A 25,660-nucleotide genomic window follows, 5' to 3' on the forward strand; every position below is an offset into this window, starting at 1 on the left:
CTGAATTTTCAAAAGAAATAAACCTTCAAGGCAATTGGAGAGAATGACAACTTGACAGTAATTAGGGCCCCACAGTCTTGGTTTGTTTTCATTACTTTTACATGGTTATAACCTGGCCCCTTCCCCTACCAAAAAAGATCAACACTATTTCAAATCCTTACCTTGGAACTGTGGGCTTTGTTTGGTGGCTGACTGTTCCTTTCGTTTGTTTAAATCGTGCACTTTATCTCCTTTATTTATCTCACTTAGCTTGAATAGCTGCTTGTTGGGAAATTGATTACCTTTGTTATGAACACAGGTTACAAATGTGTAGAAAGTATGAGACAGAAAGAAAATACTTAGTCTCTGGATCTAAGATGTTGTGTCCACATACATAGCCAGGAGATAACTGAAGAAATGATCTACTTGTTTAAGCAAACACAAAAATAAGTGTTTTTGTTTTGATCTAAGTCACTTAGCACAAATAAAGACTTCTGAAGATAAATTTTTAAAAGAACCTACAGAAGGAGCAGGGCCCATGCCCCCTGCCTGTGAATACGCCTGTGTTAGTTTAATATCCAGGCCCCAGGTCTCCAGCTCTAGAGCCCCGGTAGGTGGACCTGCAGGGCCTCAGGGACTCCTTTCTCTCTGGGATCCCAGGAGTCTGATATGATATGGCAGACCAGCCTGCTCCTGGGGTATGGGACTGCTTCCCTTTCTTCCTGGGCTGTGCTGGCTGATTATTTCTACGGAGGTAGGACTGAAGGAGAGGAACAGGCAGGGAATACGAAACCCCATAACCTCTCAAGTCTAAAAGGGTAAATTTGGCACCAAGTTAGGGATGCAGGCTTTTATCACATTTCTGTTTCTGGACAGCCCTTTGTGAGTATTCCGCGGTGAGTGGGGTTTAGTCAAGCAAACTAGAATGTCTTTTACATTACTTTTCTCATAGGAGCAGTGCCTCACACTTGGTGAGCGCATTCAGAGTAGGTTTGTTGACTAGATTTCACTTGTTCATTCAGCAGATATTTTATTGAGCACTTACTTTGAGTCAGGCATAATTCTAAGGATTGGCGATACAACAATGAATGGACAGACAAAAGTTCCTGTTCCTGAGGAGCTTACATGTTTTGAAACATTGGGAGCAATTCCAGTTCTGCCACTTCATATAGGGATGATCCCAGGAAAGTATTTTCCTTAGTTCAGTTTTCTTCTGTCAAAAAGTTTGACTAAAGCCTTTGAAGACCACGGCCTGGCTCCAGTCTCAGCCCTCACCAGCTGCCTGCCCATGTAACTCTCTCTGAGCTTTGGTTTTCCATCTGAAAAATAGGCATGATAATGCCTTATTAGAGATATTGTGGTATTAAATAGATAGCATACATAAAGTACTGTATGTCGTATACACTAAGTGCTAGATGACTGCCATTATTATTACTAGGTGCTCTTGAGGATATAATAAAAATTCATAAAGTATAGTTTCTGTCCCACTGGGATTCAATATCTACTCAGGAGGCCAGACTAAAAGCAAGACATAATCACTGAGCAATGCCAGAGAGCATATAATTAAGTGGTTCAGTAAATTGTAGGGTGCTAACTATAAATGCCATAGGAATTCAGAGGAGGAAAAGATGGATTTAGGCTGCTAGAGGGCTGGACTTGTGCCTGGATCTGCAGGAGAGGCATAAAGGAAGATTCAAAGGGCCTTTCTAGGCCCGAGGACTGAGGCAGAGGTGAGCGTGTGGGTGGTAAGAAGTTGGCTGTATGGAAAGGTAGAGTCAAATCACAGCAGGCAGGGAAAGCCCAGCAATGGAATTTAGACTTGGTATGAGAAGAGAAAAGAGACATCAGTCTTAAAACTCCCACTCAGGTCAATCCAGGTCAACAGAAGAGAGAGGAGAATACTACTGTCGTTCACTCTGGGTCCTCACCCTGAGTGAGGAAGGCAGACTGGTGGGTGGGTAACGCAGGAGGGGTCCTAAATAGGGCTGTTTTGGGGAGATGTCAGAACTTAGTAACAACCCCCATAACACTAGTCAGGGATTAAGTTAGTAGGCTTGTGAAAAGCACTTTAAAACTAAGCAGTTTGATTTTTAGTGTTAATTTCAGGGTATAATGTAACCTGCAGGGATGGCGCTACTATTTGACTTGCCAGTCTGGGGCAGGAGGTTATAAGAATTGGCAGAAGCATGGAGAGGACAAACACCAACCTTTTGTGCTTGCCTCCTTTCCACCTCTCTGCCACCTTTCTCATACAGCTGAGGCTGGCAGTGGGGCTCAGGACATTAACACTGCTGCTTCGTTTCAGGGTCAGATTCCCCATTTGAGCAGAGGATCTTGTGATCTGTGCTTTCTGTTTCCATCCTTTGGTATGAATGACCATCACAAGCAGTATTCAGAAGATATGCAGTTAGGCATGCCCAGTAGTGAAAAGGATCCTTTATATCTCACCTTATTTAAACCTAGAGGCTCAAAACATTTCACAAATACCAACGCAGTGGTCTTCTTCAAAGCCTAGATAAGGTAAAAGTCACAAAATAAGGTTAGACAATTCCTACAGGTTGATGTTATCATAATGGCTAGGAACCTGAGTAGAAAAACATCAATATGCAATAATCCAATTAAAGTATCAGGATAGGTATTAATCTGAAAAGGTTCCTACTTTTCAGATTAAAAAAGAAAAGCAGAGAGCAATCAGATAATCTGGGCTTGCTAAAGCTGAGGGAAAGGGTAGGCAGAGAAGTAGGCCCCCGAAGTCCTCTAACATATCACACTAGGTGGCTGCAATCCAAACATTCATTGGTGGGATGACTAAATTAATGTAACCAAGTGTTCTTTGTTAAAAATTTATTTTATAGATAGTTTTCTTATTTTTTAACTGTAGTAAAATATGTATAACATAAAATTTATCATCTTAACCATTTTTATTTTTATTATTATTATTATTATTATTATTATTATTATTATTATTTTGAGAGAAAGAAAGCATCTCACTTCTTGCCCAGGCTCGAGTGCAATGGTGCAATTAGAACTCACTGCAGCCTAAACCTCCAGGGCTCAAGCCATCCTCCCATCTTAGCTCTCAAGTAGTTGGGACTATAGGTGCACGCCACCATGCCTGGCAATTATTTTATTTTATTTTATTTTATTTTATTTTATTTTATTGGTAAAGACAGGGTCTCGCTTTGTTGTCCAGGCTGGTCTCAAACTCCCAGGCTTAAGCAATCCTCCAGCCTCAGCCTCCCAAAATGTTGGGATTATAGGCATGAGCCACTGTACTGGCCTCCATCTTAACCATGTACAGTCAAGATATGCAGTTCAGTAGTGTATTAGTTCGTTCTCACACTGCTATGAAGAAATACCCGAGACTGGGTAATTTATAAAGGAAAGAGGTTTAATTGACTCACAGTTCCGTAGGGTTGGGGAGGCCTCAGGAAACTTGTAATCATGGTGGAAAGGGAAGCAAACACATCCTTCTTCACATGGAAGCAGGAGAGAGAAGAATGAGAGTGAAGGGTAGGGGAAAGCCCCTTATAAAACCATTGGATCTTATGAGAACTCACTCACTACCACGAAAACAGCATGAGAGTAACTGCTCCCATGATTCAATTACCTCTCACCAGTCCCCCCAGCGACATGTGGGGATTATGGGAACTGTAATTCAAGATGAGATTTGGGTGGGGACACAGCCAAACCATATCAAGTAGTTTTAGTGCATTCATTTGTTGTGCATGCAATCTCCACAATTCTTTTGATCTTGCAAAGCTGAAACTGTACCCATTAAACAATAACTCCCCATTCCTACCCCCTCACCAAACTCTTGGCAACCACCATTCTACTTTCTGTCTTTGTGAATTTGACTATTCTAGGTACCACATATAACTAGAATCATATAATATTTATCCCTTTGTGACTGGCTTATTTCACTTAGTGTAATATCTTCAAAGTTCATCCATGTTGTAACATGAGTCAGAATTTCCTTCCTTTTAAAGGCTGAACAATATCCCATTGTATTCATATACTATACTTTGCTTATCCATTCATCTGTCAGTGGACAGCATTTATTTATTTTTAAGGTGACTTTTTAAAATTTAATGTTTTGTATGGGTTACACATTCACATGGTTCAAAATTCAAATATTATAGAAAAGTAAATGTTGAGTCTCTCTTCTGCCCCAACAGCCGCCTAGCTTCTTTCTCCATAAGCCACCAATGTAATTTGTTTCCTGAAGATCCTTCTAGAATTGTTTACACACATGTACAAATAGTAGCATACTATACATGCTGTTTTGCAACTTGCTTTTTGGACTTAACATTTCTTGGAGATATATGCATTCATAGAATGTATATATACATGTACATTGTATTAGTCAGGGTTCTCCAGAGAAACAGAACCAGTAAGATACAGAATCTATCTGTACACACACACACACACACACACACACACACACAGAAGGAGATTTATTATGAGGGATTGGCTCACGTGATTATGGAGGTTAAGAAGTTCTGCGATCTGCTATCTGCAAGCTGGAGACGCAGGAAAGCTGGTAGTGAAGTTCTAGTCCAAGTCTGAAGCCCCAGGAACCAGAAGCTCTGATGTTTGAAGACAGAAGATAGATGTCCCCGCTCAAGCAGAGAGAACAAATCTGCCCTTGTTTAGCCTTTATGTTTGAGTCAGTCCCTCAGCAGATTGGATTAAGTCCACCCACGTTAGGGAGGGTGGATTTTCTTTACTCAGCCTACCTTCTCAAATACTAGTCTCTTCTGGAAACACCCTCACAGACACACCCAGACATAATGTTTTACCAGTCATCTGAGTATCGCTTAGCCCAGGCAAGCTGACATGTAAAATTAACCATCACAGCCGGGCGCAGTGGCTCACGCTTGTAATCTCAGCACTTTGGGAAGCCAAGGCCGGCGGATCGCGAGATCAGGAGATGGAGACCATCTTGGCTAACACAGTGAAACCCCGTCTCTACTAAAAATACAAAACATTAGCTGAGCATGGTGGCACATGCCTGTAGTCCCAGCTACTCAGGAGGCTGAGGCAGAAGAATTGCTTGAACCTGGGAGGCGTAGGTTGCAGTGAGCCGAGATCATGCCACTGCACTCCAGCCTGGACGAAAGAGTGAGAATCTGCCAAAAAAAAAAAAAAAAAAGAAAGAAAAAGAGAAATTAACCATCACATGCATACATACACCATCTACATATCTGCATAATATTCTTCTCTGTAATGTATTTGTCAAGTCCTCTATTGACTGATATTTAAATTGTTTACAATCTTTTGCAAATAATTCTACAATTGGAAAGTAGCATGTTACATTTGTCATTTTACACAAGTGAGAATACTTGTAGGATAAATTCTTTGAAATGGAACTACTTCATCAAGTGTTCATTTGTCAAAATGTGAGATTGTGATAGATATTGCCAAACTGACTTACATCAATTTTTACCCCTACCAGCAATGTATGAGATTGCTTCTTCACACTTTTTATATGATGAACTGCTTACTATTTAATCTAAAGTAGTTCAAATGTTAGGAACACTGTAAACGATGCCACAGCCTTATGAAAAGAGCATTCTTCTTCCTTCTTTTTCACTCTTCTCTTTGGGCAACTTTTGCGCCAAACTTCTGCATTTTGACTAGGCTGATTCAAGTTGCAGGAATAGGGAAAACAGATAGCTAAGGTTTGGCGCTGGGATAGGGAGCATTTCACCCAGGTCGTCTAAAGTGAGTGAGTGAATACTCTTGTCCAATAGCTGTTTCATGACCTTCCTGAAATGACGGTGGTGGTCTGCATACAAAGTTTCCCACGTAGGTGTCCACATCATCAAACCTTCTTCACTATCAGCCCTAATTAGCCACCTCCTAAAGCTGAGCAGGATGTGCAACTCTGTAGCCCGCAGACTCTTCCTCCAGGCCAGGCACCAGCCCTTCCCGCTCAGTAGGGCTCTCTGGGAGAGTCTAACACAGTTGCAACCTGACTAGGTTCTTCCTGGGGTAAAGACCAACACTCTCACTGCCTAATCTTTATCAAACACGAGGTGTTTAAAAGCCATTTTAAAGAGAGGTGTCCTGAGTTCCCTGATTTGTTTTGACGGCTAATGATCTAAGTGCCATTTAGTATTGTGAACACAGAGAGCAGAATGACAGAGTGGGACTGGGACCTGGCCAACCCCTTCCAGCCCAGCACATAGTAGTAGGTGCTTATTGGGTGTTCCTCATGTATCTCACTCAAGCCCCATAACCACCCCTTCAAGTACTATTTCACCTATTTTATAATCAAGATTCCAGAGAAGCAAAGTAACTTGCTCCAGATAATGGAGCTAACTGATGGTAGAGATCAGGTTTTAACGTTGGTATTGTGCTCACATCTCCACTGGACCTTCCTGTTGCAGCTTTTCCTTACGGTGCACCTCCTGCCTGGAGAGTCCTCACCACTCCTGCCAGCCCTTCACCCTGCCCAGTCTGGAACTGGCTCATTAGGAGGTCTGTGGCCAGCCCAGCACAGATGCTCATCAACCCTAGCCAACTGGAGATTTCGGAGGGGCTGAAGGCAGTAGGAGATAAAAGGAAAGCACCACCCAGTGTTCCCAGAGAGTGTTGGAGTCCAAACTAAACTTCAAGCACTTCCTCCTGTCTGGACTGCCATTCCCCATATATGCTCATCATGGCCCCTGGCCCTGGCTTGTCCCTGTCACCCTTGAAGAGTCACTGATCTCTCTCTCTGCCCTTGGGCCAAGCCCTCCTCCTCTCTGCTCCCATAGCAACCACTCCCAATACAATGAATTATACAACTGCTCCCTCCTCTGTCAACACTCACTAGGAGCTTCTTGAGAGTGATATTTGATAGCGTTAGGTGCTCACCTTTTTAGCCCCAGTTCCTCACTCAGAATAGACCCGTCCTAAAGTTTGTTAACCTGAACTGAAATCTCTCACCTGATCCAATAGTACATGGGTAAGAGCCAGGAATCAAAGATGAAGCCAAAAGACCAGTTGGGGAGGTGAGCCACAGAGTGGGCAGATCCAGAACCTTTGCTTTGGAAAAGACGCCTGAGGTCCTCCTTGGGGGTGGCAGCCCCATATTCATGGGTGGTCAATCTAGGTTAGAGAAAAAGGGTCAGAGTAGAACATGTCTATCCCATTCCTGAAAGTCCTGGATTCAGGCCCCACTTCTCCTGAGAAGTCCATTCTGCCTGCTTCAATGCCATAGATTTCTCTTTTTTCTCTAATTCCAAAGTATTCTTCCTATGCATTCTTGTATGTGGCTTTGTTCTAACTGGACATGACTTTGGACATATAATGTGTTTCTCCAAATCCTTACAGCTAACCCTCATTTAGCACAGTCTATTTGTCCAATGCTGTTCTAGGCCTAGATATATATTTGATCTCATTAATCTTCACAGTGACCCTACATGGAAGGTACTATTATTATAACCTTTCTACAGAAATAGAAATGGAGGCACAGAAGTGTTAAGTAGGTTGCCCAAAGTCACATAGTTAGTAAGTGGTAGGGCCCAGAATCAAACTCAGGTAGTCTGGCTTCAGAATCTATGTTCTTAATCATCCCAAATGGAATGGAAGCCCCTGAAAAGTCACACTTTCGCCCACTCCCCACCAATCTGTGGAGCCCCGCACACTGAGTAAGAATCTCAGTAACATCCTTTGAAGAACAGTGAGTAATAGGATAGCTGACCCAGACCTGCCTATGCCTGGGGATGTTATAGCTTAGGTCGGGGCCACCTGGGTTTCAAAAAGTGTTAGCTCTTTTTGGTGTCCCTTTATGGCATTACGGCCAAGGGTGCCTTTGGGTGTAGATCATGTCTTGGAGATCTTCTCCTCCTAGCCTTCCCCTTTCTGTGGATCTCTGCTGATTTATTCCCAGTAAGAAGGAAAGAAAACCGGCAGGCACTTTTCCCAAGGAGTGTTAGTGTGTTTGTTCTTCACTAATGAGATGGTGGAAACCATGCCAGCTGGAGTTTTACTAACCTGAAAGCCCTTGAATCTGACCTTTCCAGTATGGCCTTCAGTCTAGGAAGTAGACACCAGAAGCTGACGGTGACAGAGCAGGTGAGTTTTATAGGTTGGAGGTATCCTAGGGTTGCGGGGGAACTGGGAATTACTATTCCCACTGTCTTAGGTGGGGGTGGAGGAAGTAGATCTTTAGCTTCACAAACAAATGGGGCAATTACACAGTCAGTTACTGCTCTTGCATTCACTTATAGTTCTTAGAAGGCTGAGGAAGAGAGAGAAAAAGGGGACGGACCTGCTGGGATAACATGAATTAGATCTTGGATAACGGATTTCTGACCAGCTCATTTTCCCAAGCTGCAGCATAGCAGAGCTTTACCTCTACTACCCAGGCCTCCTTGGGGCTCAATTTGCATTAAGCATAAAGTTAGTGCTTGGAGTGTGTTTACTCTCATCTGGAAAGTGGGTCATAGCATTCTACCTTCAGGAAAGTAAACCAGCCCTAAATACCACATTGAGAACACCAAGGGTCTCGGTTAGCCACTTAGCGCTGGGGCTTGACGAAGGCTCTCCTGCACACCCCACCCCCTCGAAATCGAACCACAGTGATTTATGCCAGGTTAGAAGTAAAGGAGGCTGCTTTTAGTTATTTCACTGAATGTGCCTCCTGCAGGGTGGCCAGCTGGTGAAACACCCGTGTGGGCTGCTCAGGTTTTCATATTGATTTGCAAAGGCTCCCACTGATCCAAATGTCATAGCTGGTCTAGTATTCAAAGTTTAAATTCCTTGATTCGGGTCAACTGTTTTGTGCAAACCGAACCTGATGACAGTCTGCCCAGAATGAGTAAGTATGAACACTGATTCTAAGATGACATGACAGATCTTCAAACAAAGAAATCTGAACTTGCATATTTGCAGTGTTCACCTGTGAGGTCGATACTGACATTCTTCTTGTTCATGAAACAGTTTTGGAATCTCTCTTTGGAACTCCAGAATTTACAGTACCTTCTTTTGCATGCCTGAGAAATAGCAAAGATTTGGTTTAATTGAGGGTGCATTTGATTTTTGGAAACTATCAAAAATAATTTAGAGCCTAATCTGGTGTGTCAGGCCAGTAATCACATTGGGTGATACTATCTGGGACTTAAACCAAAAAGCATAATTATCAAGTAATAGATTTAATTTTCCTCCTGAACCAGCCCTGAAGGCTGCCAAAAAGAAGAGTATAGTTGTTTTAGGCAATTGCTGCTTCCCAAAGTATTGATATCAACTTTAAAGGGCTAGTATTTACTTGGCTAAAAAGGTTATGAATTACTTGGGTTTTTAAAAATCATTCTTATTACTTAAAATCACACACATTTATGTAAAAACTCCTCCTTCTCTTAAACAACATGTGATTTCATTGGCGTTTGAGCTTATTAACCAGCACTGTTTTTCCTGTATTTGTCATAGGCCATTAATTTATTTCAATAGTCCTACCATCGCTCCTGTGTTTTCATTGGCAGCAGTCCAGTTCCTGAATGTACTGCCGAGCAAGGAGCAAGTAGTTTATCATAACAAGGGGCCAGGATTATTGTCGAGAAAAGCAGAGGGAGGTCGCATCTGCCCTGCTGGCCAGGGCCTGGAATTTGATGTGGGCTTCTTTTTTATCCAGTGCAGTTGTTCCAGGGAGGTCACCCTCTGCTGTTCAGTTCATTTCACTGTAATTTGCTAAGCGCTAAACCTGTGCCTGGTATTGGACTTGGCACTTGAGAAGGTTTAAAGAGAAGGAGAACATGGTTGCCCCCCTCTCCCCCAAGGGAGCTCATCAATAACTAACTGCAAGTGAAGAAAAGGCAAACGCCATGAAAGAGCTGCAAATAAAATGCTGTGGGGCCACACAGGGGGAAAGACAGAAAAAGGCATCCCAAGGCGGGGAGACTGGAGGCACTGCCCGCAGAGAGTGGCAAGGGTGGCATTAGCAGTGTGGCCAGAGCCCAGGTTGGCGCAGAATCTGCAGCCACCTACCCTTCTTCCAACAACCGAGTTCCCAGCCAAGCAGCAACAAGCCGGGCCAGTTCCGTGTATGGGATTACAGCGTTAGGTGAGAAGTTAATCACAAACATGAATCAGCCTTGTTTTTCCCTTCTAGGCTCAGCTCCCGAGCTCTGCAGGGGAGTGGGCAGGGCCCCTCGCTGTATATACAGGAAATCATACTGGGGGAAACATGAAGCCAGCCATTTCTCACTAGGGCCAAGCTGTTACCTGCATCTTGAGATTACAGGGGAATTTATTACGTTACATAGGAAGAGAATCCCCTTGGTGTGACAGGCAGGAAGAAAAACCATTCATGGGCCAACTGACTTCTTCGGTTCCACCCAGGCTGTGACCACTGGGCAGTGTCTCATTTCAGGGCCCCCCTCGCCCCCTCCCCGCCCCCCCCCCCCCCGGCTCTGTAGCTCCTCTGGGTTGAAGGCATCTAGGTCAGAAACCCTTTTGTGCTAAGGTTTCTGTTCTCTGTTTTCTCCCAGCCCAGATGGCCAGCCTATACAGAAACTCCACTTGTCTAAACCAGCAGGACTGGGTTAGGACCTGTGGTTCTGCCAAAAACCCTTCCCTTCCTAACCCTCTCCTGGAATGTCCCACACTCTTGATCACTCTTATGTTTCCTCACATCCTTACTACTTCAGCTCTAGAGCATCCCACTTGCCACCTAATATTTGCAGGGTGGCTGTCACTTACAAAGACTGGTGACGGTGTCTGTCTCCATCGTGTTGGAACGCTCTGGCCCTGTTTTCAGATTTCATAACTGCCACCCCTCTGTCTTGATGCTGACCTGACTGGGCAGCCTTTTAGTGAATGCTATGCTTGGCTCAGAGTCACGCCATCATGAAGTATTTCCCTCCCTTCTGAATTCTGTTTGCAAACTCCTCAGTTGCCAGCAGCTCCCTACAAAGAAAAGGCCTCGATATCATCAGAGGAAAGTAAACCTCTCTAGATTCTTGGTAAATCTTAGTAGGTAGCCAGTATTGCAAAGTGTTTTATTTATTTGCTTCTTTCATTTCTTTTAGAGCACTAAAGTTACTACATGCAACTAATTAATCAGAAAACTTTAGTGACTTTGACTTCATAGGTCACTGCACAAGCCTACTAATGTTCGAGAAATTCCATTTAACTCTGGGTTTGAATGTCACATTTATTTATGTAGCAAAAGGAGTCTACTTCTTTTTCTTTTTTTTCCTTCTGCCCCAAGAAGTGTTCATCTGGGAAACAAGAGCTACAGAGTACTAGCACCAAAAGGGTTTCTTACTATTAAAACTTAAGTCAATCTCAAAGTTGGAGTCAAAATTAAAGTGGACTTTGGCAGTTTGATCTACAAGAGAAAACTCCTGAAGGGAGTGGATGGCCCAAAGATGGCAAGCAGGAGAGGACTGAGGAGGGATGAGAAGAGCGCACAGGAAAAGTCACACACAACACATCATTCAGGGAGGTTTTCTCCCTTCCTAACCAACAGAGCTGCCCAGGGGAAGGCCCAGATAATGTGTGTGACCAGACACAGATATGTGTCCTTTTAACATAGACACACATACACCAGAGGTTAGGCACACACAAGACCCCTAAAAGTCAAAATCACTTGTTATTAACAAAGCCCATGCTCACATCTGGGCAAAGGCAGAAGGGAACGGGACGAGATCACACACAGACACACACACACGCACACACTCACCCGAGACACAGATAAACAAGCATGCTGCCTGGAGCTGTCACCTCTCTCTGTAACAGACTACAGGGGTCTTCTCTTGGGCCTCTCCTGGTGCCTTTCAGGGCTAATTGTTTTCTCAGACCTCTGTTTTTACTTTCAACACAATTAAACACATTAACAGCTCAGCTCAGCCAAGATATGCCAAGACCATGGGTTGGGGGCAGAAGGGAAGTGGTGCCCAGAAGAGGTGCATAGGGTGGGTGAGGAGACGGGGGTGGGCCTATGGGGATGAGGGAGTTGGAGCATGAGCACCAACACTTTGGAAAACATCTGTGCCTCAAAAAAAGCTCATAGCCAGCCCCAGGAACCAAATTCACAAAAAGTCTCAGTGGAAGGTGGTGGCCTCATGCTGAGGCAAGCTGTTTGTGGCACAGGCCACGATGACGGCAGATGGGAGGCTCAACAGTTAGAAGAGTTTCTGGCTTTCAGATGAGACTTGACAACAGCCCCTGGCAAATTGACGTCACGCTAGATTCTTAAAAACCCTGCGGTTTGGTCACCTTCCAACCTACCTGCTCACTTGGACGTTCCAAGAAGGTCACCTGAGTGGGGCACTCCTCAGATGTGGGGTTTTACACTGTTCAACAGCTGATGAATTTCAACTCTGCTGCAACTACCTTTCTAGGTAAGTGAGGGAAGTTTTAGGGAAATGAATCAGATTTCCCTCACACTGACTCAAGTGGAAGAATTAGTCCTTTAATTCTGAAGGATGGTTGAAAAATGCTAATGGACATTTATATTCAGAAAATGGAAATAACTTTTCTAAAATGCCAGTCAGTTTTCCAAATACTTCCCACTGACGCACCGAGGATGTGTTCTAGTTCTTTCGACACGAAGCACACATTTAGGTAGTCCCCATATAAAGGAACGAGATACACAGAACCTCCCCACTGAAGGATAGGCGGTGCGTGGAGACAATGTGTCTTGAAGATTCACGTTCCAGGAGATGCACAGGTGGCTAAATGGTGTGCTGGGCCCAGTGCCTTGCTGTGGCCTTCCCCCACACCATTCAACCTCGCCAGCAACTGCTCAGTGGCAGAAGACCAACAACATTCTACATGTGAGGAATCAGAGGCCTTTCCGGAGAAACAGTGCCTATCCACCGAGGGAGGGGCCTGGGGCCCAGTAACTGAAGGGAGAGCTCAGAATTGAAAGAAATGTTGCAGAATGTCTAACGGGTTTCAGTGAAGATGCCATCTCCTAATGGGCCTACAACCCCCAGAAGGCCCAGCACTTTGTTAGATGCACAGGACGCAGCGTGGAGCTCCATCCTCATGCAAAATTTATAACACAATCAATCCATGGAGTCCGTTTCCCCAATTGGAAGAGGCTTTTAGTGTGTTTAAATGCCGAAGAGAAAGAACCAGTATATACAGAGAGAGGCAGAAGATACTGGACAGGAAGAGCGATTGGGGAAGAGGCAAGAAGCAAGAATCCAGAGAACAAGTAGAGGGGTTGGTCATGAACAAAGGAGGCAGCCTCTTACCCTGTCATAGGAGGGTAGGACCCGGCTACAACTGGGTTATAGGTTTGGAGTCTGAGCTGCTCACCTACACTGTTCGAATTTTGTGTGTAGGCAAGAGCTGGCATATATCACCTAAGTATTTTTGCAAGCACTCGGTCTTACGGAATTGGAGCTGAAAAAGGGGAAAGAGAACAGTGGTGAGTGGTCAGGATCCTGAAAGGAGCAAGGCTGTGTGACAGGAGTCCCTTGTATTTGTGTAATGTTTTTGACATTTTTCTAAACTTTTCACTTGGAGTGCTAAGAGTTAATCAGAGAAGCTGGAAGACACCCTGGAGATGTTACTCATGCAGTGCCCAGAGATGACAGGTCTAGCAGATCCTGGAGGCGGAGGAGCCCTTGGTTCAGCAAAGTCTTTAGGGGCCACGGAGGAGCAATTTCAGCCTGGGCCTGGGTGTACTCTCTGGTGCTCAGTCAGGAAAGATGACAGCAGAGCTGCTGCATGACACCTATTATTGTTCTACCTGGCAAATCCCTTAAATGTGAGCATTTAAATTACACCCTCTCTCTGTCAATTTAAAAATGAAATCACCTATACCTAGTTATTTCAAATGAAAGCACCTTATTCTTAGGGTTAGTGACTTTGCTTTTACGATGCCGTGTCTCCAGACTCTCACACAACACCTGGCACATAGCAGTCACACAAGAACTCCTTGAGTAAATGAATGTCTGTAGGAGAAGAAAGTACCAAGAATAAAAATGAGAAAATAATTTGGAAATGGCTGAAAACCCACTGAAGCAATTTCTACTTCCTCTCCATCCTTATGGATTAAAGGGTTAATTTGACATTTGAATGAAAGATTTTAAATCCTTAACTTCATTATCCATCCACTGTTAACATTTTGTTTGTAGATCCTTTTAGAACTCTTTTTATATTCGTGTTTTTTTCTTTCTCCCATTTTGCATTAATGGGATCGAACAACACATCTTATCTTATGAGCTGCTTTTCTCTTAGCAGTACGCTTTAGACATCTTTTCCCAATGTCAATAGATACCATTTTGGTGTCTAGTTCTAAGTGACAGTAAATGTTGTGGGTAGACATAAGGTCACTACCCAAAGGACTATGGGGAACCCTGGCAACATCTGCATTTAAGGGGCAGGCAGAAGAAGAGGGACTCATGAGAGACTCGAAAATGGGCCAAAAAGATGAGGGAAAAGCATGGAAAAGTAGTAACACAGAAGTAAGGAAGGAAGAAGTTTCAAGGAGGAGGAAGTAGCCACTGGCCCAAAAACTGCTGAGAAGTTTGATTAGTCAAGGACTGAGAGGTAGAATTAATTCAGCAAGAGATGAGTATGCTATGCTTTCCACTGTCTCAACTTCCTCATGCTGTGAAATGAGAAAGGAGATTCTTGTCTGTTTACCACCTGGGCAGGAGCATTCTTTGACTTAAAGTGAGGTGAACTTTGTGTTTTGGAAAGGTATTGGTTAGAATCACATTTAGCTGCATTTAAGAGAAACCCCAATACAAAAGACTTGACCAAATGGATTTTATTCTGCTCAGCTGGGAAGAAATTTTGAGGCAGGCAGACAAAAGGTTGCTACAACTGGTCAAGGTAGTCAGCAAGGACTCACACCCCTTTAAGCTGCTGATCCGCCATTCTTTGCAGATTTCCTCCTTGCGGTTGCAGGATGGCTGCTCTGCCACCAACCATCATGTTTACATTCCAGTCAGGAAGACAGACCAAAGGAGGATGTGCAAAATGTTCATATTACCTGAGTTTTTCCATTTCCATAAGAAACTCTACCCCCTAGACTTTACTTACACACCATTGGCCACAACTGGGTGGCATGGCTGCTCTCATGTGTCGGACTATCTGGAGATGGGAGTAATTTCTCCTGAGCACATTGCCAACCATTTCTTCTGACAAGGAAGAAGGAAACAGACCCTAGGGAAGCAACCAGTGGTATCTTCTACAGGATGATTATATGAGAAAGATTAGGCCTGAGCATAATGGCAGGCAGGATTCCGAGGTTTAATAAGTCTCTTTGTAAGAAGCAAAAATATTAAAGCAATCCATTTAATTCTAACAGGAAGTAAAGAATAAATCATCATCAGTCCCAGGCTGGTTTTCCTCATAAAGTAGGTCAGTTAGAGGGATCAGTGTCAGCTAAACCTCTGTATTCCAGTCCTTTCAGTTTTAGTGACAGGCCCCTTATATTTTAAAATTTCACCTTGCAAAAATAGTTGGAAAAATCCAAGCTCAGCAAGTTGCTAGGAGACCTGAGGGACCTTACTGGGTGAGCCATCTGGGACCTGAATTTCTCTTTCCTGATGACAGATGTGCCTGAAACCTGTTCAGTCTCCAAAGTTGGTTGGAGGTGGGTGGAATTTCAGCTCTGAGCAAACACAGGGAGATTCCCCATCACCAAGCCACAGCAACTTCTGCAGGGAAGAGCTGCCGCCAGTTCTCTGAAGTAGAAAGAGAAGCCAAACTGCTGAGGTAGAGAAAAGGTTTCCCAACCTTCCTTCATTAAGCAGTAACACAGCTACAGCTGTTCCATTTTCTCCACGGCTCCTCTGCCCTCATCCTGTTAAGGTTTTCTCCCTAGGGGGCTGGTCTCGAAACAGCATGCTACCAGGGGAAAGGGTCTGTGAGCTGCAGCCCACGATAACTGAGGCCATCTGCAGATGCCTCGATAGATTTGCTTTTCCGCCAAGCCCCTGCCATCTCTCTGCCCCCATCTCCCTGCCCTCCACATTGCTAGAATGATATCTTTGTTAACTAAATGTGAGCACATGCCAGAAGCCGTTCATCTAAATGAGCAAGTGCTTTCTGGGAATAGGCCTGATGAAAGAGAATCCAAGGAGAGCTCCGTCAGCCTGCCAAGCACTGGCTGCTGAAAGGAAGGCCGTATTATTTTCAGAGGATGGGGTGTGCCAGGCCGGTGGTGAGACACCAGGAAGAGGCAGAATCGTTTAGCAGGATCTTCATTCCTGCCCTGCTCTCTCAGCCCGGCACCCTCCCGCTGAGGATGCTAGATGGCTCTGGGGAAATTCCATTCCGTAATTCATTTAAGCAGGATAAACAGAGCTCCTGCTCTGGAAGATCCAGCCCTGAGCAAAAGGCACTTGGAATCAACATGGGGGGCTCGAATGTCCCTGTGAAACATAAACATAAGGAGGCAGGAGACATGAGATGCAGCCAGCTCTGACCCCAAAAAGCCATGGGACCTGAGTAAGTGACTTTGCCTCTCTGTTTTGGTCTCTCAATAAAGTGATGCTGGGCTTTGTGGATCCCCGAGGGGCTGCAAAGGTTTTTTAGAGTTTCCACAGACATTATTTGATTTAAATTTGATTTAAAATTTTTTGACAATGTTAAAAAAAATAGGAGATAATCAAATATGACACAGGCCAAATTTTTACCCACCAAAGACTGCCAATGTGTTCATTATAATGCCGTGTAAACACCTACTTGTGGGCAAACCTTGGAATGAAGTTGTCCTGCCATCTGTTTAATAGAAGAGTATCTGAGGTTGCAAGGAAAGCTATCTTTAAAAAAATAGAAAAAAGAATACAGTTACCATGTGCAACTAGTTATCTGAATAAGGATTTTCTCTATATTGCATAACCAAGCATTCCAGAAATAAGCAGGGCACAAAGGCAGACCTGACTCCTCTTATCCATCTAACTTCACTTTTTGGGGGTCAAGAAAATAGCCTTATTACTTCAGTGATTAGCCTACAATTTACCTTCATTTTAACTTCAAAATGTATTAGCACTAATAAAACACTGCTTTGTCTAACTATCTGTGTAACTGTTCTAATATGGTTATATTACTAAAATGTTTGAAAATCACTAGAGCATAGACTGCAAATGGGCCTCAGCTATCACTAAGGTTCTTGGACCAGGGACCTGGGTCAGGCAATCACCGAGACAGGAATGCCACATGAAAACCAGCGGCAGTAGACAAGCAGGTTTCATGGGGAGGGGACAGTTCAAGATACCTTCCACATAGCAAGCGCTCAGTAGCTGTTTGTTCATTGTCAACAAACAGAGCCAACCCTTGAAAGGGGTGTGGGTCTGTTCTAGATTCCTGAACATCCAGGAGTTCGTAAAGGAGCAGGGCAAAGATGAGGGTGTAGCATTGGCAGGCAACGAGGAGATCAGACTGGCTGCCACAAAGTGTTTATGGGGGAGTGGGTGCAGTGGGAGAAGAGAACATAAACTTTGGACTTCCGAGAGTGACCTCTCAGCTGGTAAGCAGCCCTTAATCCTTGCTGCTGATTTCAGAAAATGTTCTGTTTAGGACCACAGGCAGAACTGCTGCCTATTCGCCAGGAGAACCTTGTAACCTGTTGCCAGAGTGTTTGGTTTCGTAAAACTGGGAGGAACATGATACTCTCCCATCACTGTCACTTCATTCCTACAGTGGTGAGTTGAGACAACAAGTCTCATGCTAGATAGGAATCACCTGGAATCTGTTAAAACACAGATTTCTGGACCTCACCTCTCAGAAATCCTGATTCAGTGAGTTTAGCACGAGGCCTGAGAATTTTCATTTCTAACAAGCTCTCAAGTGAGACTAATACTGCTAGTCCCTGAACAACATTGAGTGGCACTATCTTAAATATTGAAAGGACACTTAATACATCTTTGTCATGGCGCAGGGGGGCTACAGAAGATGGGCAAAAGCTCCTCAATAGAATAAGCAGGACAGGGTATCCTCTTTCACAATTGATGAGTGGCATGGATTAAAGAGAAATCTCAGATTTGAATCCACAGAGGATGGAGGAGGGAAGTCCCAGGAACATAGAGCAATAGGGCAGGGTACCCATCTCTAACCCAGCTTCCATACAGTTGTCTACCCCAGAGAACAACGTGAAGATGAAAAGCAAGTTCAGGTCAAGAGCAAGCCCTAGTAAAATGAGCAGGAACGGTGAGAGAGAGTCCAAAAGTGCTCATACAGCATCCTCAATATTGGGGCTAGTAGTCTATGGTTATCTGAGCAGTGGGATGAGGCATGTTCTTGAAAGTTCTGTTGTGGGAAGAATGTCCATTTGATGTCAAGAGCAAATCTTACCCATGGTTACAGATACAATAATTTGTCTAGTCACAGACTACTCACCCTGTTTTCTTTATACTGCTCTTATTTTCACAATAAACACGTTTCTTTTTCAAAAGAGATGCCGGAATGTCCCCCTTCCCGCATCATTGGTTTAAAAGTCTGCTACAACTTGACAGAATCTCAAAAACAGCTATCATCTTTTGATGTAGTGTCTCTTTGCCAACATAGTGGTAAATGTAGTCATGTTGTTTTCAAATTTGCTGTTAAAATTCTGTTCTAAATCTTCTGAAAGAGACAAACAGATGTCATACAGGGCAGGGTGTTGTGGCTTCAGTTGGGGAAATCATATGACTCACTCCTATAAATGTGTTAAAATACTTTCTTCCTTCCATAATTTAGCCACAAGTGTTAATTAAAGCATCAAATGTGTGTTTGGACCTATAAAATCTTCATAACCAGCCAAAGCAAAAGGAAAAGCTATTGAACACTTGGAACTTTAAAAATGCATTTTCAAAATGGCCATATTGGAGCTGAACATTTTTCTTTAGCAAAGCTAAACTCCAAAAAGGAAAATAAAAACTGAGAAGTAAACCAAATTGCTTTTAAGAATGATCCTGTGGTGGCCAGGCACGGTGGCTCACGCCTGTAATCCCAGCACTTTGGGAGGCCGAACAGGGTGGATCACCTGAGGTTGGGAGTTTGCGACCAGCCTGCCCAACATGGAGAAACCTTGTCTCTACTAAAAATACAAAATTAGCTGGGTCTGGTGGCGCAAGCCCGTAACATCAGCTGCTGGAGAGGCTGAGGCAGGAGAATCGCTTGAACCCGGGAGGCGGAGGTTGCGGTGAGCCGAAATCATGCCATTGCACTCCAGCCTGGGGATCAAGAGTGAAACTCCGCCTCAAAAAAACAAAAATAAAAACAAAAACAAAAACAAAACAACAACAAAAAATGGTTCTGTGGCAAAATTGTTTTACTTTGAAGAACCAACCTAGAATGTATTTGTGGTGAGTGCTGCATCTTTATATATGGTAAAGATGGTCCTCAACTTAAAATTACAAAAGCCCATTTTTAAGTTGGTGTTAAGAACTAAGAATATGTTTTCTCATTTAAAAAGTCTTTATACATGGTAGAAAAGTGCCAGGATGGACACACATAGGCTCCACAGCCTGTGATTAAATTGGATAGTGGAGCAAAGGGTGTTCACCTGAGTGAATGAAGCCAGTGTCTCATGCACAGGGATCTGCAGTGGGAAGGAAGACTAGGAAAGGGAAGGAAACCTCTTCCTCAGGCTTCCCCCATCCTTTCCTGGATGCCTGAGTGTTGAAAATAGGTTGTTCTATTTTTTTCCCCCAAATAAATACATTTAAAAATATTTCTTTAATTTTTATTTTTTTTTTAGAGACAGGGTCTCACTCTGTCACCCAGGCTGGAGAGCAGTGATGAGGTCATAGCTCACTGCAGCCTCAAATTCGTGGGCTCAAGCAATCCTCCTGCCTCAGCCTCCCCAGTAGCTGGGACTACAAGTACATGACGTCCATGCTTGGCTAATTTTTAAATTTTTTGTGGGGATGAGGTCTCACTATGTTGCCCAGGCTCAAATAGGCACATTTTTACTGAGTATCCTATGTGCCAGATATTATGCTGGGCTATGGGATGTAATGAGAAAGACTGAAAGATCCTTGCCCTTAAGAAGCAAATTATTTAAGTGGGAAAGAGACAATTTAATAAAGAATTACAAGTAACAAAATAATTTAAAAAGAAAGAATTATGTCCAGGCATGGTGGCTCATGCCTGTAATCCCAGCACTTTGGGAGGCCGAGGTGGGCGGATCACCAGAGATCAGGAGTTCAAGACCAGCTTGTCCAACATGGGGAAACCCCATCTCTACTAAAAATACAAAAAAGAAAAAAAAGTAGCCAGGTGTGGTGGTATGCACCTGTAATCCCCGCTACTCAGGAGGCTGAAGCATGAGAACTGCTTGAACCCGGGAGATGGAGGTTGCAGTGAGCCAAGATGGCGCCACTGCACTCCAGCCTGGGCGACAGAGTGAGACTCCATCTCAAAAGAAAAAAAAAAAAAAAGAATTACAAGCAAAAGTTTATGCGATTACAGAAGCAGCTGACTTAGATTTGGTGAATCAAGAAAGGCTCCCTAGAAGAAGCAACATCTAACCTAAGGCTTAAAAGATAATAGCCCAGTGAAGGGGTCAGAGGGGCAAGGGGAAGAGGAGTGCTTTTCAGGCTGGAAAGCAGCCTGTGCAAAGTCCCCAGGACATCAGGCATTGGGCTGGTGGGTAGGGAGAGACTGTGATGGGTTCCATTTTGGAGGTATTGATTGATGTGTCTGTGAGGTGTAGATTGTCCTGTAAACAGTTGGGTACAGGGATGTGCAGCTCAGGAGGGAAGTCTGGGCTGAGAGAACAGACATGGGAGTCATCAGTATGAAGACAGTGGGAGTGGATGGGGATGGGACCCAAGAAGCCAAGAAAATAGAGAGTCAAGAAGTAGGCAGAGGTCACCAGGATCAGGGCTTTGGGGAGGTCACATAAGCCAAGAATGGAAGTTTTCATTGCTTTTCGTCATAACGTCACTGGTGATTTGGGCAAGAGCAGTTTCATAGCAAGAAAATGAGCAGAAGGCAGATGAAGTGGGTTGGAGCTAGAGTGGAAGGTGAGGACCTGGAGGGCACACGAGGCAAGCGACTCTTCTAAGAAGAGAGAGGGGGCAATGCTGGAGTGGAGCAGGAGTTTAGGGAGAGGACGTTTTTGCTTGTTTGCTTAGATGGCAGAGCAGAAGGAGGGAGGCAGTAAAGATGAAGCAACTGAAGATACTGGAGGCAAATGGGAAAGTCCTAAAGTAAGGTCACTGAGAGGGCAGTAGCAGTTGGGATCTGGTACGGGAGGAGGACTCAGCCCAGACAGAAGGACGGTGGAAAGATGGGTGCTTGCAAGTCGTTTTAGAGAGTTGGTGGAGTTGGGAACAGGAAACTGAGGAAGTTCTTATGGGTTTTCTCCGTGTGAAGGAAGGCAAAGTGTCCTTTAAGAGTGAGGGGGAGAGGGAGGATCTGAGACCTGAGGGGCAAAGAGGATTGCTGTCTCTTCAAACATCTCTGTGTGCAGTTTTCTTCAGCCCCCTAGGGTCAAAGTGCTCCCCTGCTGCCTTAATCTTCAAGCTGTGCCCTTTTGTCCCCACCTACCACCTAGATCTCTTTCTGTATCATCAACATTTCCATTTTTCAACCTGGCTGCCTGAGTGTCAGAAGGGAAGTTAGACCAATGTCTCATAACTCTATTGAGGCATTTGTATTTCTTTGGGAAGAATCAGTTAACCTAAATAAACCTCTAATTCAAGGATTTCAACAGAGGAACAGATGGAGTGAATAGTTCTGGGCAGTGGCCAGAATAACTATCTGGAGTCTGCCTCTGGGGGTATCTTTTATCCACACAGTGATGTAAAAGACAAATGCAAATAAAACAGGAAGGTCTGCAGACCTTCAGGTGCAGGGAAGGCACTGTGCAGCCAGCTTCATTATCTAGATGGAATGAGATCTCAGAGCAAAGTTCTGCATGCTCTCCTAGCTCCAGTTGCTCCAGGACCTGGAATGGCCCATCATCTGGAGATCGTGGCTCCTGGAACAACCAATACAGTTAAAGCTCACAGCCAGGGTCAGCCTGGCCTCCTCCACAGCACATCAGCTTCTACTGTGTTAACTCATGTGGTGTAACACACAAGGTGTAAAGCAATGTATCATCTACAACTGGAATGGATCTTGCAGATGGTGTCTACCGATGGTGATGGTAACAAATTGCAATAGGTTAGAACACTTTAAGAACACTTTATTTTATCATCTGTTACTACAGCCTGGGGCATTGGAACTGTTAAAATATGTTTAGACTAAAGTCTTTATACCTATCTGTGAGCTTATGCAAAACGTGAGACTGTATGTGCGTGCTTCCTGTTCCCTTGGGCCTGGAAGTTCAGTTATACACATAGAAACTCTACCTTTAACCACCCTGAACTCTATCAGCTTATGTGTTCAGACTCAGAGGTAAAGATAGTTGCATTTTGAATGAGAGCCCATTTTAAAAATATTTTATTGAGTTTTATTGTCAAAGAAAAACATCCTCATTGCAGGGAATTTGGAGAATACAAAAAGGCCCCAAAACAAAATAACTGTGATATGTAAGCCCAGTTCCCAGAAATGACCTATTTGGATCCATTTCATTTCAGTCTTTTACCTCTGTCTGTCTTTCTCTCCCTGTCTCTCTTGCTGTCTCTCATTAAGGATCATATCTCTGTGCAATTGTGTATCCTGCCTTTTTCACTTAAACCAGGAAATGTAAAAGCAGTAACAGAACCTTTTTATTTCCACATTTTCCTCCTTTATTTCTGTCTGCATCTTTCCTTCCTCTTTTGCCAGTATGCCTTTATTTTGGAGTTTTTCCATTTTTATCAAAGTTCAATTCAAAATGTAAAACAGTTTATGCTTTTTGAGTTTTATTTCCTCCCTACACTTGTTAAAATAGACTAGTAAAAAGAAAAGCTTTCCAGATTATGATAGATCCGCCTCCAACTATATAACTGATTCAATTTAGAGTCTTAGGATAATGATCTGCCACCATATGTGGGTTATAACTTGAGGTTTTTATAAAAATGTGTCTTGGATTAACTGACTATGCCACAGTGCCGGGTAGCTGGCTTGTTTCTAAGAAGTAAAATGCCTGACATTTGCTTGATGTCGTCAGTAGAGATTTCTGATGAAGGCAAATGAAACAACCAATTAGGGATGTGACTTCAGGTGTGGTCTCCTTCCAACAGAGGTGTTGTGCTTTCTGTCCAAGAAGTTTTCCTACAAGGAGGCATAATGCCTTAGAAAGCAATTATCTTATTTAAGCCTACACTTGTCTGGGGAGCTGAGGTCAGCCACAAAGCCATTGGAAAGAAGGAGCTGTCTGCCATAGAAAGGAGTTTCTTTGGTTGGGGAGAAGGGGTCAGTTTGAACAACTTTGCTTTTGAATTGAGTGACCTTCTGAGCCCACAAGCCTGGTAAGATTAAATGCAGAGCAAACCTCAGGACGCGGTCGCCTCCTCTCTCTTCCAATCACTTCCATTTCAAAACAAAAACAGAAATACTTTAAACTTCGCTTTCCAAAGCCGATGCCCTCCCCAAAAACTCTGTTACTGCTTCTGCTTGGATTATTTTCATTTTGGTTGTGTTTTTCTGACCGAAGGCCAGGCCCTTGTCTTTGTGTATTTGTAAAGTGCCATGTCTACTTACTAGTCTTTAGAAATTACAGACAATAACAGGAATGCAAGAGAAACTGGCAGCTAAAGCCTTGCAGCTTTTCTGAACTAACGCTCTGCCCAAGAACCAGAATAGAATATTTTTATAAGGCAATATTGAAACATTCTAATCCCAAGAAACTAAATGAAGTCTGCATTAGCGGTATATAAACCAGCACGCTGTGTTGGCACGGGGTCTCTGCTACTCGCATGGTTAGCCGTGATGCCACGTTAACGAGCTGTTGCTTGCAGTCAGTATGAAAGGGAACACATCCTTTCAGTGAGGGAGCCTCACGACAATTTCATGACAATAATGGCTGAGTTTAGACTTCACGCTGCCCTCTGTCCTTTCTATGCCAACCTCCTAAAGATCCAGAAGTTCCCTGGGCATGATGGTTTGCATCTTGTGACATGTATCTGGCTGCGCTAAATTTGCAGAATTTAGGAGCCACAGGAAAGAGAGCCCAGCATTGGAGGGACAGCAATGTGAATGTTTGGATTCAGCTGAGAGGCACGATGAGGCCAGGCCAGCTCAGCAAAAGCAAAACAAAACAAAGCAGAGGCAAAGCAGACAAAGCAAAAGAGTTTTATTTCCCTCCTTCCCTTCCTCCCTTCCTTCCTTCCTTCCTTCCTTCCTTGTCTCTTTTCTTTCCTTCCTTGTCTCTTTTCTTTCCTTCTTTCCTTCCTTCTTTCTCTTCCTCTCTCCCTGCCTTGCTTGCAACTGAACTTTGCAGTAAATTGTCTCCTCCTCACTTTCACTGCAGTCATGACTTCAAAAAGGCAGAAAGAACTTGAAAATAACATTTAAGAGCTTAATATCATGAACACAATCCAATTTAGAAGGTAATTCATATATGAGGTGTGGATTAGACAACAGAATAGACCTTGAAAGAGTCTGTACCAGTTATTCCAGCCCCCAGAATACAGTGATGGCGTTAGTACCCATGCGGAAGCAGAACACAGCAGCCTAACAAAAATGTGCTAGCTGAGGGTGTTTAAATGGCTACGAAGGCAAGATCAGTATCACCCCATGGAAAGCACTCTTTCCTCTCATTACATGGGCCTCCTCAGGACATGCGCCGAAAGAAGCTGGAACTGTCCTGAAATGAGCTGGCAGCTTCTGGACAGCTTATATCACCAGGGTGCTAGACCAGCCCCTGTTAAGGCACAACCAGGCCAGGAAACTTTTAGCTGGAAGCATAAGCGTATTGAATTTAATGACCCAGGCGGCAGCAGAGGTCACTGCAACAGAACTCTAAAATGAAATCCTCCCACATGGAACACTGCTCTCTTTCTCTTTAAAAGCAGCCCTGGAAAATCAGAGGCAGAGCCCAGTCAGATTACATACTTTTAAATTTCATTTTTCATTTTAGGAATCAATAATTGGAATATTTAATGAAATGCAAACCTCACAGAAACCAGGTTTGGAAACTTACAGTTAAGTTTTCATCATAGATTTGTTTCCAAATGTACATTGTTGAGGAAAAGCAGCTAAAATATAAGTTTTAAAACAATTGTTACTATTATAAGAGGACTTTTTATGAGTACATTGTTCAATGTAGTCACATTTTATTTCTAAAAATAGACAAATAACAAAATGATTCACAGATGTTGATTTACAAGAAAAATAGTGAACTATATAAACTGAAATGTATTTGAAGGAGGGATAGAGGCCCTCATTAGAAACCATTCCATAAAAAGAAAGTAATGCCTTCTCCCTGACTCCCCAGGAAATTCCAAGTCCCAGCTGGACCCACAGCACATGGATATGAGTATACTCCGGTCCCTGCTTAAGGCCAGTCCTGGGAACCAGAGCTGCAGACAGTGACAGATGGCATAAGCATCTAGCATCATGCTCTGTGACAGGAGTGTACCCTGGTAAGGGCAGATTTTCTGAGGTGGCACTTCTCAATAGTTAATCTACATCAGAATTGCCTGGAAAGCTAAAAGAAATGCAGGTTCCCAGTCCCCACCCCTAGAAACTCAGATTCGGTATAACTAGGGTGGGTCCCAGAAATCTGCACATTAAATCTGACTTTCAGGTCATTCTGCTACAGACAGAACGTGGACTACAACTCGAGAAACACGCTCTCTCCTAACCCTTGCCCGGGGATACCATCCAAATCGTTTACCCACTTTCAGAATCCTGCCTGCTG

At 43.7% G+C, this 25,660-nt stretch overlaps 1 long non-coding RNA gene across 1 annotated transcript in view; it reads right to left on the reverse strand.

Moving 5' to 3' along the window:
• Window positions 1–721: 721 nt before the first annotated feature.
• The window catches only part of LOC140711567 (uncharacterized), a 76,758-nt gene continuing 51,819 nt past the window's right edge, over window positions 722–25,660 (reverse strand). Inside the window, exons 2-6 of the long non-coding RNA XR_012092844.1 lie at window positions 6,916–7,077; window positions 4,459–5,111; window positions 3,384–3,452; window positions 2,187–2,490; window positions 722–1,298 (exon numbers count right to left, since the gene is read on the reverse strand). This is a non-coding gene — a long non-coding RNA (uncharacterized lncRNA). The remainder of the gene's footprint in view (window positions 1,299–2,186; window positions 2,491–3,383; window positions 3,453–4,458; window positions 5,112–6,915; window positions 7,078–25,660) is intronic.

The sequence above is a fragment of the Chlorocebus sabaeus genome, chromosome 4 (assembly GCF_047675955.1).
Source record: "Chlorocebus sabaeus isolate Y175 chromosome 4, mChlSab1.0.hap1, whole genome shotgun sequence".
NCBI classification, from domain to species: Eukaryota; Metazoa; Chordata; class Mammalia; order Primates; family Cercopithecidae; genus Chlorocebus; species Chlorocebus sabaeus.